At 36.7% G+C, this 9,171-nt stretch overlaps 1 non-coding gene across 1 annotated transcript; it reads right to left on the reverse strand.

Moving 5' to 3' along the window:
* Positions 1-4,378: 4,378 nt before the first annotated feature.
* Positions 4,379-4,485, reverse strand: LOC120271385. The gene has a single exon (XR_005539996.1). It is a non-coding gene; the product is annotated as a small nucleolar RNA R71 (small nucleolar RNA).
* Between the last annotated feature and the right edge of the window lie 4,686 nt (positions 4,486-9,171).

Below are 9,171 nucleotides of genomic sequence, written 5' to 3' on the forward strand. Positions count from 1 at the left end.
TATTGAATAAATAATGGAGCATCTTCTATTTTATTTTTCTAATTCCATTGTTGTTGAGCTAAATCATTATTTTTAATATATTCAATTAGGATTTAGGACCATATTTACATTTGTATGTACCTTTTTTTTAGTTGCTCTTATTTTCTTTATTAATATTTTTTATTTTTAAAACTATTATACCAAATATTGTAAAACATAGAAGGAATAATCAATCTACATGAAATAAAAGGTAATAACAATAACACATATAATTGGAGGAAGGAATAGTTAATTAAAACCATGAAAGTACCCAACCTGTTTGGCTTGAGAGCAAATTCGGAGACAATATATATGTATATATAGGCACGTAAAATGGCCATAAAAAAGAGAAACCAAGCTCTAATAAACAAGATACGTGGTAAAAAGTTCAAAAATATAAATCAACAAACAGTTTAAACAAAGTCAGTTGACAAGCTGCTCAACCATCATAGGCATGCAATGCATCTAAGGCGTACCAAATTACAAAATGCCAGGTCCTAAACACCTATACAAATGAATGCTATTATACACAAGGTCTGAGGCAGCTATAAATTTACAGCAGACATTTGGTTTTAACATGTTTATTGAGTTCGTCACTGAACTAAAAATTATTATTATTTTTTATTTTTTGTTAAAATATTTTTTGGGTTCATAATTTTAGGAAAAAAATAAGTAATTGCTGATATAATCATGTGAAAATTCACTTTTATTAATATCTTTTATTAATACTATTATTTATTTATATATCTTTCGACTTAAAGTAAACTAAAAATTTGTGAAAATAGAAACTACTATTTATTTTAAAAAAATAAAAATTAAGGAAAAACATGTTTTTATATAAATTTAAGTCACTCACACACTTTGTTTAATTTAAATATAAAATTAGATTAATCATAATTTAAATTTGTACTTTTTGGTTGAGCACACAGTACATAGAATCAAACGAAGTCTTAACCGGATGTAAGTGGTTAGTAATTATCTTTGTTTTTTTAAGATGTATTATATTCGTGTATTTATACACGAATATATTATGCTAAAAACAAATACTCAACTTTCAAGTTTCAAGGACTCACTAGAATATATTGCCATGCATGATATGAAATATATATAATATATATATATATATATATATGGGTTTAAATTTCAATTAGTCAAGTTGGGTGACTCAATCAAATTATGACATTGAAAAAAGAAGCTAATGGGTTTAAATTTCAATTAGTCAAGTTGTGTCAGCTTTCCACCCATGAATAGAAGTGCAACATGGCCATAGAAAAGGACCACATTTAAATAAATAAAATAAAAAATATAGTCCAAAGAATAATGTAAAAGGAGAAAAGTGATATGAAGAAATCTAAAAAACAAATTACATAGACAAAGGGAAGAACTTTTGTAGAATAAAAAAAATGAATTATACTTTAATTATTACTAAGTCTAAATTCTAATATAAATACATTAGAAAAATTCAAAATTTTCAAAGAACCCATATATCGCTTCAACATAATTGCATATGATATATATATGTATGTATTAACATGGATATTTGTAAATTAATCTGAAAACATTATGTATAGTTTCACGCACATGTCTAATAATAAGTAATTTATACATTAAAACCCCTTAATTCTCCTTGAGAGTAAATCCTACAACATTAATACATAATTCTTTCAAAAAACAAAAAATAAAAAAATATTGACCTTTTAGAAACCTAGGAGAAGTATTCTAACTGCAGTCCGCTTCTTGTTAGTCCAAGTTTCTTTAATTTCTATGATTTAGAAAATAAGTTAGGTTGTATTGATCCTAATGGGACTAGTATTAAGACTGAGACTTTATCTAAATCAAATTATAAATCAGCACAATACTAAAATTGAAAAACAACAATTAGCTTTGGTTCTTTAGCTAAAATTGTAAAATCCCTGGGTAATATTCATTCGCAAGGGTTTTCCCAGGGATTAACATCCCTGGGTAATAGCCTCATGGGAAATAATTTACCCAGGGATTTATAATCCCTTGCCAAATAGCAATGAATTATTCAGTGGGTAAATAATAAATTCCCTGAGTAATTAATGTTAATCAATTCATCAAAGACATGGAATTTGCTTCGAAATATTTTCTGGGCAATCTGTGGGTAATTTAAGTTAATTGATTCATCATAGACAAGGAATTTTCTTCGAAACTTTTCCTGGGAATTCCCTGGGTAATGTTAGCAAGGTAATTTTCATAGGCAATCCATTGCTAAATTTTCAAAAAATTGAAATGTTAGTCCCTGGGTAATCCCTGGGTAATTCGTTAGAATTTGGATGTAGCAGTAATGAATAAAGGCCTTGGTAATTCCTTGCTAAATATACTTATGGATTATTTCCTGGGTAATCCTTGGGTAATAAAATTTGAAAAAAAAGGATTATTCCCTTGGTAATCCCTTGCTAATATAAACCAAAATTTTAATTATTTATTTTAAAATTATATTATAAATTATAATACAAAAACCTGTATTAAATCATTCATTTAGAATAATAAGTACATTTTACTACAATGTGCTAAAAATAACAAATGCAATCTATCATAACCACGTATGAAAGATTATATTAAACATTGCCAAAGACATTAACAAACAACACAATTTATATTCAAAATAACCAAAGAACAATCAGTGAATAAACAAGAACACATTAATTCTTGATAAACATTGTTGATAGTTTGCACAATGTACATATAGAACAATCAATGAATAAACCAATATGAAATAAATTCATTAATCCAACACCCAACTAACAACACCAAATAATTCAAATTTAAATATGATATATATATATATATATAGATAAAAAAACAAATTCAAGAATGGGAGAGAAGACCCAGATGATCCGACCTCTAGAACGAGTGTACTCGTGAATTGAGTGTGCAGTAGAGAAATGATGACGGATTTCACCGGTGAGTCAGTAGCCGAGAAGGGACTCCCCACCTCCAGGTATTTGATCTACTTGATTCTTATTTTTTTTTTACTTATTATTTTTCTATTTTATTATCATTGTTGTAATACTCTAATAATGAAATAAATATAAATGGACATTAATTTTTTTTTACTTAATTTGCTTTCTTCCCATAAAGATGATAATATATATATATATAATTTTATTATCGCTAGTGCATGCTGGCACCAATGTATGGGCGGTACAAATTTTTTTAATTATATTATTATTTTAATCATCCAAACCAATCAATTAATATTAATATATATTATATAGATTATAAACTTAATTTATTATACGGTAACCGTGCACCATATATAACCATGGGTTATTGTAATATATCATTAACATGCAATATTATATGGTTAATAACTTTATTATGATAGAATCCACTAATAAATAAAATATATACATAGTTACATATTATTACTCTTGTTGCATGGTAATTGGTTGAATTTTGTTTATATGGTATATGTATTACATGACATATTATAATATTATATTAATATAATATACATATAGTTGTCATCGTATATGTTATATGCTCTTATTTTATCAAATTTATGAATTATATATTCAATAGTTAGTGTATATGTAATATACTAATTAAATTTCATCATATTTATATATTAGCACATATTAGTATTACTATATAATATATTAGTTTAGTTAAGTGTTGATACTATTAATGTTTAAATGTGCTTTATCCATCAGTCTTAAAAAGTTTGATGGCATGATGGAGATAATAAGATTTATTAGGGTTGTAAATATTATAAAAACCCGAAGAAATAAAAAAAAAAACCAAAGAATTGGACATGGGCAATTGCCTGCTCCAAAAAAGTGTTTAAAAAGAGAGATTTTTTAAGGATAAATTTAATTTATAGTATACATATATATGGATAATAGCCTTAGCTTCAAAGTTTTTTATGCTCAAGAATGAGAGGCTCAACATGCTTTTCTATAGATTAATTGAATGCAAATTTTTTTTTTTAATATTCGTGTTATTAGGCAGAACAGAATGAGCAACAGAGAACACTTTTTGATTATGCTAGACCCTCAATTTTCGGCACACATTCGAGTATTGTGCAACCCCTGATTATAGCTCCGAACTTTGAGTTAAAGCTGGCATTCATCCAAATGATTCAGCAGTCAGTGTAGTTCAATGGATTGGCCGATGAGGATCTAAACAATCACATAGAGAACTTCTTGGAAGTTTGTGACATGCTGAAGATCAACGATGTATCGCATGATGCTATTAAATTGAGGTCTTTCCCATTCTCTCTCAAGGGAAGAGCCAAACAGTGGCTTCATTCCTTACCAAAAGCATCTATCATGACTTGGAATGAGATGGTCGAAGCCTTTCTTACAAGATACTTTCCTCTGGGGAAATCCGCAATGTTCGCAATGAGATATCGTCGTTTGTGCAGATGGAATTGAAATCATTGTTTGAGACATGGGAGCGCATCAAGGATCTTTTGCGGAGGTACCCACAACACGGATTTCCCAAATGGATGATCATTTAAACTTTCTATAATGGGTTGAATCCGAGTACAAGGCAATTGCTAGATGCCGTCGCAGGAGGTACAATGGGGAGTAAAACCCCGGAAGAAGCTTGACAATTAGTAGAAGACATGGCCATGAATAGTTATCAGTGGAATGCACGGGAAAGGAAAAAGGTGTCCGGGCTCTATGAAATAGATACAGTCACTTCTTTGGCGGCCCAAGTGAAATCATTGTCTAAGAAGTTAGACCTTCTAACTTCTAGTAGTGTGGGGACGTAACTACTTGCACCTTGTGCGGTGGAGGACATGCTCCATCCGATTGCCCGATCTCTGTTGGTGATGCATTTCAAGTGGAGAAAGTTGACTTTGTGGGTAATGCAATGAGGAACTAAAGTAATCCATATAGCAACATCTATAATCCAGGTTGGAAGAGTCATCCCAACTTTTCATGGAGCAACCAAGGGCAGCAAGAGGCCATGTCACCACTGGGTTTTCAACAACAACAAGCCCCAAACATGGAAAATCGAGTTTCAGGTTTGGAGACCTGGATGACCGATTTAGAGAAAGCCTTGACTAGATTTGTGCAATCATCGGATACATGGTTCCAATCGGTCGAGTCTACACTTTGCAACCACACCGCTTCATTACACAACCTAGAGAATCAAGTGGGGAAAATAGCGAAGTCTCTATCGGAGAGAGATCACAAGGAAGCTTGCCAAGTAACACCGAGACCAATCTGAGAGAACATGTGAAGGCAATCACTTTGAGAAGTGGTCATAAGGTTGAGGGTAGGCTTCTGAGTGAGAAGACCAATGTTGAAGCACTGAGGTCATAGAGGTTGAGGAGAGAGCAAACAAAGAGAAATAGGTGGCACCCTCACCTTACAAGCCAAGAATCCCTTATCCCTCTATATTGAAGAACGACCAAGCGGATGAACAGTGCAAGAAATTTCTGGTTTTGTTCAAGCAACTAAACATAAATATTCCCTTTGTTGAGACATTATCCCAAATGCCTCGGTATGCGAAGTTCTTGAAAGACAAAAGAAAATTAGAGGAGAGTGCTTCCGTGATTCTAGATGCCTCTTGCTCGATGATCTTGCAAAAGAATATGCCGAACAAGAAGAAAAACCCAGGAAGCTTTATCATTCGGTGCAACTTTGGCAATTTGGGTGAAGAGATGACATTGGCGGATTCAGGGGCCAGTATCAACGTCATGCCATATTTTTTCTTTCAGAAGCTAGGCTTAGGATAGCCTCGGCCCACTCCGATAACATTGCAATTGGCAGACCGAATGGTGAGACATCCGAGGGGCATCATTGAAGACGTGCTTGTCAAGATTGACAAGTATATATTTCCTGTAGACTTCATGGTGTTGGACGTCGATGAGGATGTAGATGTTCCTTTGATACTTAGGAGGTCATTCTTGGGCACTTCCAAGGCATTGATTGGCATGGATGGCGGGGAGCTGACATTGAGGGTTGGAGATGATAAGCTCACATACCGTCTTGCCGAAGCCATGCGGCATTCTATTTATTTTGATGATGCTCTATATTTTATCGACACTATTGATGAGATAAGTGATGATTATGTGCAGGAGATGTTTAACCCTGACCCGTACGAGGAGATACTAGACCAAGAGTTGGATAATGAGGAAGTAATGATGCTTGGTCTAAAGGAGAAAGGACCATCTACTCCAGGGATCATGAAGAAGGTTTTCCGGAAGATGAAGCAAGCAAGGAGACGCCACAAGAGATGCCCCAAGGCTGTTGGGGATGCGCAAGCACCGAGCAAGGTGGACGAACCCTTGTTAAGTGGTACCAAGCCCGATAACTCCTCCTCTACCTTCAAGAGGCTTTGCTTATCATGCTTTCAAGTTATGGGTAAGAGGGAAACCTTCATCTATGAACCCCCGTGAAGTAAGACAAGGCACGTTAAGCTAAGTGACGTTAAACAAACGCTTCTTGGGAGGCAACCCAAGTATTTACTGTTTTCTTAGTAGTTAGTTTGGTGTTTGCATGAATAAGATGTTGAGTGTTTGTGTCTATATGTTTTTTGATGCATTGCTGTGATTTTTCTTGTGGATTTTTGGTGCTAACGTATGTTCTAATGCATTTGGCAAAGTTTTTGGTCATGCGAGCTAGTTTCTCATTTTTTCACTGGTATATTTTGCATAGTAAGGCAGGCTCTGAGTGTGTATACATGTTCAGAAATTTTCTGCAGAGCCTGCAGAGTCTTCTAAGGCATCCAGAGGAAATGCAGTGTGGAATTTCCACACCCCCGTGGGTCTACACTGTAAGCTCATCCAGAGAAGGCATAGGGGCATGGACTGGCCCCTGTGAGCGACCTTGTGACATTCGCACGCCTGTGGGCAATTTCCGCAAGGGACTTAGGAATTTTTCCCAAGAACACACAGGGGCATGGACTTGGCCCTGTGGGTAATCCTGTGACAAATGCACGGGCGTGGGTATTTTCCGCACGCTTGTGTGGGTTTCTGCAGCAGAGCTCTTCTCCATCCCGAGAAGACACAGGGGCGTGCGGTAGCCCCTATGAGTGGGGCCTATGAATGTCCATGCCCGTGTGGAATTTCGGCACGGGCGTGGGTTATACTTATCAAATTCTCTTGAATGGACAGAGAGTCCACAGGGGCGTGTGTTTGCCCCTGTGGGTCTGGCGCACGGGTGCGGGTATTTTTTGTAAGCCCCTATGGATGTATTCAAAGCCATTGAGTGTATCCCAAGAGCGCACAGGGGCATGCGTCTACCCCTGTGGATGTTCTCCTGTGGAGTCACACGGGCGTGGGTAATTTCCACACGCCCGTGTCGATGTGCAGAATTCCAAGAGACGCGATTTTTCTTTAAAATCTTGTTGAGTTTTCATCGATTACCCTTTCAAGCACTCGAAGAACACTCTTGATCAATTACCCGATCTCTCACCGCCATTTTAGAGGAATTTTTATTCGATTTACAGGACGATTTTAGAGTTTGGATATTCACTTCATCAATAAACCATTAATCCCTATTGTTTTCGCCATTTCATGTTTTTATTCGATTGAAACTGATGGATGTGCTTCGTTCTTTCCTAGATGGATGTATTACATGCTTAGAAGTAATTTAGGAACGGTTTGAAGCTTTACATTTAAAATTTTGGCATGTGGCCATACAGTTTTCACGCCACGCAAATCCACAGGGCGTGGGTAATTTCCACACGACCGTTTGGATTTCTGTTGAATTATTTTCTGAGCTTCTTTCATCCATCTCTTCATTAATTCTTACAGATATGGCGCCTTGATTAAAGAAGCAAGAGGTTAAGCATCCCAAGGAGAGCCCACCTGAGCTAGTACCCTGACCCCATAACACGTATATCGAGTTTTGTGTGGGCAGGGGCAGCATGAACCGGGAGTGTCCAAGGCCTCAAGGTTATCTCGGCTGAGCTATAGATATCTACACTCAGTCCTCAGCATGTCTATGATGGGTCAAGGTGACAACACAGCTGTTTTGAGCCGGCAGGACTTACTAATATTCTATGGTCCGGAATGTGCCGATTCACCTAGGGCATGTAGTGGCAGATTTCTTGAGGCACCAGGGCCAGTTTACGAGAGTGGGAGTATTATTCGCTGGCCCCTACGTCACTAGATTCATCCTGCGGATGGGCTTTCTGGATGCTATACGAGGTGCAGAGAAGACGGTCGTTCCCTCCCTTCTTGGACTTGATACGATTAGGATGATAGGATTAGTGCATATATGTGGGCCTGGAGCATACATTTTGTCTATGGCTACCCTAGAGATCGCTGAGAGTAGAAGGGACGTAGCAGAGGGTTCACGATAGGTTCCCGAGCCTCAGTTTGTACCGATGGGGACCGGAGCACCCCTTCTAGCACAGGAGACACCCTGTCGTTCGGTACACATTTTTACTCCTTCTCGAGCCCATGATCATTTTGAGAGGCTCGATAGTGCTTTGGGTGAGCTTCGGACTGAGATCGCGAAGGTCTAGACTGTACAGGTTGTGTAGTACGCGGGGATGATGGCGCGTCTTGACACTATACTGCAGCTATTAGAGCGAGATGCGTCCTCGCATTCATCAGGAGACCTCGGAACCCTTCGGCACCTCTAGCATCACCATCACCTGATCCACCGGCACCATTCAAATATCCAGCAGCAATAGCGGAGCCAAAGCGTGACACCGACGTTTGATGCGTCGTTCTTTAATTCTTTCTTGTTATTTCATTACGTATTGTTGTTAGACTTGCACTACTCAGAAAGAATTTTCCTTCTGAGTATGTCTTTTATTTTTGTTTCGTTGTCTCGAGTTGTATTCATTACTTGATCTTTTATTATACTCGAGAGCTTTCTGTATTTCTTGAGCTTCACTGAATCCCCTTGTGTATGTGTGTATATGGTCTTGTCAGTATGGTAATTGAGAACTAGTCATGGACACTGCCAAGGTGACACTTGGCCGTGTGTGCTTCACAACCCGTTGGAACATCACTCCCAAGGATGTAGCTCCATCAAATGCAATACTAAGAGTCAGGGGAGTATTGTTTCGATTGCTTCTCCCACATATATTCTTGTTCTTGATTGATATACAAAATTAGTGAGCTTGCATGGTACATTAGGAACAATGTACAACTTAAGTGTAGGGGGAGTTTTATAGTGCACACGTCTTTTGTACAAGTTTTGATTGGCATAC

The sequence above is a fragment of the Dioscorea cayenensis genome, chromosome 10 (genome assembly GCF_009730915.1).
Source record: "Dioscorea cayenensis subsp. rotundata cultivar TDr96_F1 chromosome 10, TDr96_F1_v2_PseudoChromosome.rev07_lg8_w22 25.fasta, whole genome shotgun sequence".
Classification (NCBI taxonomy): domain Eukaryota; kingdom Viridiplantae; phylum Streptophyta; class Magnoliopsida; order Dioscoreales; family Dioscoreaceae; genus Dioscorea; species Dioscorea cayenensis.